This window comes from Mauremys mutica, unplaced genomic scaffold (assembly GCF_020497125.1).
Source record: "Mauremys mutica isolate MM-2020 ecotype Southern unplaced genomic scaffold, ASM2049712v1 001391F_np12_obj, whole genome shotgun sequence".
NCBI classification, from domain to species: Eukaryota; Metazoa; Chordata; order Testudines; family Geoemydidae; genus Mauremys; species Mauremys mutica.
This window is the reverse complement of record NW_025423187.1, coordinates 1-6192: the sequence shown is the minus strand read 5'-3', so window position 1 is coordinate 6192 and position 6192 is coordinate 1. Positions and strand designations below refer to the sequence as shown.

General features: G+C 53.1%; 1 non-coding gene across 1 annotated transcript; it reads left to right on the top strand.

Annotated features, from left to right (window-relative positions):
• Positions 1-5226: 5226 nt before the first annotated feature.
• TRNAA-UGC lies at positions 5227-5298 on the top strand. The gene has a single exon. It is a non-coding gene; the product is annotated as a tRNA-Ala (tRNA).
• The last annotated feature ends 894 nt before the right edge of the window (positions 5299-6192 follow it).

Here is a 6192-nt window from a genome sequence, read left to right as displayed (position 1 = left end):
GAGAGAATCATGAACTGCTCAGAGACCATTAATGCAGAGAAGCAGCAAAATTCATCAAACATAGAACTGGTTCTTACTTATTTCCTTGGTCTTAAAAGAGAACAACAAGGACCTGAGTCTCCTCCCTGTCAATAACCCCCTGCTCAGCCAATCAGGGTAGAGACTGAGGATAGGCGGCTGAGGGTTCTCACCAGAGAGCCCAAAGGATGGCCCAGGTCACTGGTGGAGATCATTGCCCGAGCACTATTTCAGCCCCACATTTTTGGGTGGACCTCCCACAGTGGGAGCTGCAGAGCACTCCCCGCAACACACACACACACACACACACTCCTGGTGTTGGGAGGGGAACAGGAGAAAGGACAAAACAAGCAAGAAATGAAGAGAAAGGAGAGAGGAATGGATGGAGGAAAAGGGGAAACAAAAAGGACAAACCCTAATGTCCCCAGTGATTCTCAGGGACAAAATCTCAGGTGCGCAATAAACTTCTGTCTCCTTAAGCTCGTGTTTTCCATGCTTAGAATTCAACTGTCACCAGATGGATCAGACTGAACAGGTTTCAAACCTCCAGGAGGCTCTTACCTTCTAAACAGGGATGGCTGTTTTCTAGTAAAATCATGAAAAGGGAAGGAGAAAACTCGAAAGAGGTTCCTCCTGGCACTCACATCCGTGAACCCGAATACTCTCTCAGTCCTCAAAGAGAGACCCGGAGAATGAGACTTGCTGAAGCAAACCCACAGGAGTCTCTGAGGTTTCCCTGGCCCCTCGCTCCTGTCCTGCCTGGCTGATGTCAGCATCTCTCTGTGAGGTCACCACCTCCCCAAAATCTTTGACCAATGGTCTGAGGTCCTGCAAAAGGCCTTTGTGATGTCACTGCCACACCCCTCCCTTGCTGCGCTAATGTCCTGCCCCTAGCCAGCCACTTTGGAGGTTTGAGCTACTCCCTGTGGATCACCCGTATCAAGGAGCGTTCGTTCTAGTCAGCAAGCCGGCTAGACAGGAAAACATCAGATGCTGCTCTCAATGCTACACTCAGTTTTTCAGAAATGAGTTGACTTTATGGCCAGAAGAGACCATTAGAGCATCTAATCTGACCCCCTGCATATCACAGGCCTCCTGTATGACACAAGAGCTACTTTTGGGGCAAACACATTCCAGAAAGGCATCTAGTCTTCATGAAATGACATCAGGAGATGGCGAATCCACCACTTTCCTTGGTAGCTTGTTCCTGTGGTCAATCATACTCGCTGTTGAATCTTTGTGCCTTAGTTGTAATATGAATTTGTCTCTTTTCACCTTCCAGACATTGGGTCTTGTTATGCTTTTCTCTGCTGACTAAAAAGCCCTTTATTATCCAATCTTTTCTCTCCATTAATGCACTTCAACACTTCAATGAAGTCACCTTTCAATCTTCTTTTGATAAGCTGGACAGGTTGAGCTCTTTCAATAGCTCCCTAGAAGGCATTTTTCTCCAGCCCTCAGGACATTTGGTGGCTCTTTGCTGCCCCAGCTCCAATTTCACAACATCTTTTTCAAATGAGGACATCAAATCTGGAGGCAGTATTCCAGTATCAGTCTCACTGATGCCGTGTCACCTCCTGTGATGTTATTGACATAATCTGTAACTGTATAGATCACCGTTGCGATCGCTGTTCTATATTTGCAGCCAATATTGTAGAAAGGTTGTCATGTAAGGGGTCTATGGAGAGGTTCTGATTGGTTGATTATAATGATGCCATCTCTAGATGTGTATCATTTTTGTAGTTGATGTTATAAGTATTGGCTCTGTTCTGTCCATATTTCAAATTTGTGCTCTGCTTCTGGGAAACACCCCAGCCAGACAAGTTGGTGTCAGTTCTGCCTAGGCTGTTTGATGGCCCATTAAAGACCATCAGCTCTACAATTGACCCACTGAGAGAAGGCAGATACGCCTTGTAACTCAGCAAGGTCTGCAGGGACCTGCCTATGGACAGAACTCTAAGGTTTTTCTATGCCACGTGCTGGACAGAGTGTCCTTGGGACAAAGAAAGCAAAGACCACATTGCAAGAGACTATAAAAGGCTGATGCCTCATCTCCATCTTGTCTTCAATCCTGCTTCATACCTCTGGAGAGACTTTGCTACAAACTGAAGCTCTGTACAAAGGACTGAATGACCCATCCCAGCTGTTTATTGAACCTGCAGTTTATTCCATCACTGCTACAAGCCTGAACCAAGAACTTTCCCATTACTGTATGTGAAGGGTTAAAATCCATGTGCATGTTATATAACAACCTGGTCTATGGATTGTGGCAGCTCTTTTCCAGACCCGAAGTCCAGACTATGGTCTAGCCCACTATGACTGTTTTGATGGTTTAAATTACACTCACAGGCACTGATGATAGTTACTGAAAGTTTGGGAGTTAGGAGCTGATAGGTCAGTGGCCCAGTCCCCTCACAGATGACCCCGTCCCTGTGGGACAGGGGCAGGTCTGAGCTCTCACACCAAATGCCTCATTGTGGCTGCCAGAATCTGTGGGCAGCTCATTTAGTTTATGCCGAGGGTTGAGTCCTGCTTCGTGCACCATGTGTGAGAATGAAAATCCTAAACCACCCTTTGAAATAACGAATGCAGCAGGACGTGTTATTGTCCCTGCCCCAGAGCAGACAGACCGATGGAGAAATGCCATTGAGACCAGGGTAATACTCCACTGCCGTTCTACCTTTTTTACTTGCTACACTCCCTCCCAGCCTTATGAGGTATCAGAGCCTGGTATTGAGCCTGAGCCGAGATGTCTACACTGCAAATTTACCACCCCACAGCCCAAGCCCCAGGAGCCTGAGCTGGTATGGGGCAGCTCTAGGTGTTTCATTGCAGTGTGGACATAAGCCTATTGTGTTTCATTTCTTAGGTTCTGCTGCCATCGTGTGGCCATTTCCTTCCCCTCCTTTCTGTCCAAAGCGCAGAGCCCAGTTCCTCCAGGGGGAGAAGGACGTCTTCCTTCTTTCCTTCCTCAACAGCCCCTTCCCTGGAGAGTCCTTTGCTGGGGTCTGGGTGGGGAACAGCTGTTTCTGAGGATTAATTTCATATTAATGGTGTTGATCTATAGATTTTACAGCCAGACTAGATCACTAGGTACCTCTGCTCTGACCTGATTCAGAACAGAGTCCAGAGAATTTTACCCAGTGACTCCTACATCCACCCCAAGATCTTCTGGCTGAACGAGGAGGGTTCATTCAGAAAGTCATCGTGTTTGGGTGTAAAGGTGTGAAATGATGGCGAAATTGGCCCCTCTTTCAAGTTTAAATGTTGTCACTTCTACACCTAGACCGGGGTGGCCAACCTGAGCCTGAGAAGGAGCCAGAATTTCCCAATGTAACTGCCAAACGTGCACCTTTGTATGCAACTACTGAGTCAATTGTGAACCTCAGGGCCGCCCAGAGGGGGGGGCAAAGGGGGCAATTTGCCCCGGGCCCTGGGCTCCGCAGGGGCCCCCAAGAGAAGAGCGGAGGCTCCCGCCTCCGCCCCTCTCCTGGAGCCTCGGCGCATCAAGCGCCGAGACTCCGGCCGAGCCCCTGAGCCCCGCCCCGATCCGAGCCGCGTGGTGAGGGGGCGGGGCTGGGAGCTCCAACGGGGCCTGAGCCCCTCCCCGCTCAGAGCGCCGTGGGGAGGGGGCGGGGCAGCTGCCTCCGCTCGGCGTGGAGCTCACAGCCCCGCCCCCTCACCACGCGGCTCTGAGCGGGACGGAGCTCAGGCCCCGCCGGCGACGCGCTCGGTAGGAGGACGAGGCTGGGGCCGGGGAGAAGCCGGGGCCGGGGGGAAGAAGCCGGGGCCGGGGCCGGGGCCGGGGCCGGGGCCAGGCGGGTGGGGGGGGGGAGAAGCGGCGGCCGGGGCCAGGCCGAGGGGGGGGGAGAAAGGGCGGCCGGGGCCAGGCCGAGGGCGGGGGGAGAAGCGGCGGCCGGGGCCAGCCCAAGGGGGGGGGAGAAGCGGCGGCCGGGGCCAGGCCTGGGGGGGGGGGAGAAGCGGGACCCGCCGCCGTCGAAGCGCAGCCCGGTCTTCGGTGGCGGGGGGCCCCTTCTGTTCCGGGACCCGCCGCCGAAGTGCCCCGAAGGCCCGCGGCGGGGACGACCCCCCCCCCCACCGAATTACCGCCAAAGACCGGGTGGCGGGTCCCGCTTCGGCGGTAATTCGGCGGCGGGGGGCTCCCGCCGCGGGTCTTCGGGGCACTTTGGCGGCGGGTCCCGGAATGGAAGGGCCCCCCGCCGCCGAAGACCCCGGGCCCCCGGAATCCTCTGGGCAGCCCTGGTGAACCTTCCCATCATTGTCCTTTGTTCTTAATCCTGAGGCTATTACCCCATCATGGGGCCATTTCCCGCCTCTCTTTCATACAGAAGCACAATTTTCTTTGCACAGACACAGGAACAGCAAGATCTTTCTCTGTCCCTTGTGCAAAGCAGGGGGCCAAATTCCATGGAAACAATGGACAAGCAGGGGGCTCTGGGCACATCCAGCCCTGGCCGTGAGATGTTCCCTCCCCTCTTTCTTTATGCCCCTGTTGTTATTTCATGGATTGTCTGGGATGGGGAAAAAGTTGAGTTCACTCCAGGTGGAGGGGAAAAGAACCCTGAAAATCTCAGGACCCAACCCTGCTACCAGGATCACTGATGTGCTGGGAATCTGCCTGGGAAAGGGACTGTGTGAATTGTCAAGGTGGGGAACGAATAACAATCTACAACTAGATCCACCTCATTAACCACCGACACAGGCTAATCCTGCTGCCGATAGAAGGGAAACTGGGCGCCATTCTTTGCTGTTCATCCATGGAAACAATGACCCAATTGCACCGCAGTGAATGTGCTGGGGAAAGCTAGAGTTTACAGGCAGGTGGAAATAGCAGATCCTAGAAACACCTGGAGCTCCGCACACCACTTCTGCCACCAGGGTGAGGTGTTGAGCTGCTCACAGCATCCCCCGCTATGACCTTGCAGCAGGGGATTGCCGCCCCGCCAATCCAATGCAGGGGAGATGGCTGAGTGTATCTCTGCACTCTGAGACCAGGGCAACCACTCTCTCTGCCCCACACATAGAATCTGGCCCTGCTGAAAAGTGACCCCTATGAACAAGTCACCTCCAGGAGAGCAGGATTGGTCCTCAGAGAGGGGAACGGGCTTCTCGTGAAGCTTATAGGTCACTGGATGCTCTGGAAACAGGAGGGCTCTGAGTGTAACCCATAGCACACACAACCTGCTAGGGGATGTAGCTCAGTGGTTGAGCACATGCTTTGCATGTATAAGGTCCTGGGTTCAATCCTCAGCATCTTCATGATCATTTTTTCACCCTGCTGCTTTGCTCATGCCCAGAGGGGATATGGCCCACCAGTCTCCCTGCACCAGTTTCACTCCTGCTCAGTGAGGGGCAAGTGACAATTGCATGGAAGGTCGGGGGGGGGGTTCTGCTCCTAAGTCACCTTGGTACGTTTAAGATTCCCACCCGCTGTGCTGCTTGGGACAATGGTAGATGAGAAGGGCGAATCCTCCAGCACTGGAGGGAAAGGTCCCATCTGCACAGACTGTGAGGCAAGGAAACAGAGGGGCAGTCAGTGCTCAGGGAGGAGAGAGGTCAATGATTTACTCCCAGCCGGGGACACTGTCTTTTTGAGTATCAGAGGGGTGGCCGTGTTAGTCTGGATCTGTAAAAGGCGACAGAGTCCTGTGGCACCTTCTAGCCTAACAGACGTATTGGAGCATGAGCTTTCGTGGCTGAATCCCCACTTCGTCAGATGAATGGAGTGGGAATTCTGTGACTGGCTAGCCAAGTACAAAAGCAGTTTCTCCTCCCTTGGTGATCACACCTCAACTGCTAGAAGAGGGTCTCATCCTCCCTGATTGAACTAACCTCCTTATCTCTAGACTGATTCTTGCCTGCATACTTATACCTGCTCCTGCAAATTTCCACTACATTCACCTGGTGAAGTGGGATTCACCCACGGAAGCTTATGCTCCAATACGTCTGTTAGTCTGTAAGGTGCCACAGGACTCTGTCTTTTTGAGGCGAGTGCTGCTGGCTTGGGATGGTGCTGACAATGGATAGAAAAAAGGCTGGAGTCAATGGCAGATGGGACCACAGAAGGGGAAGGGGAATGGCAGCCCCACAGAAGGTCCTCAGTGCTCAGATGCCCCCAGTTATTGCACCCAGGCCTGTCCTAGAGAGAGAAAA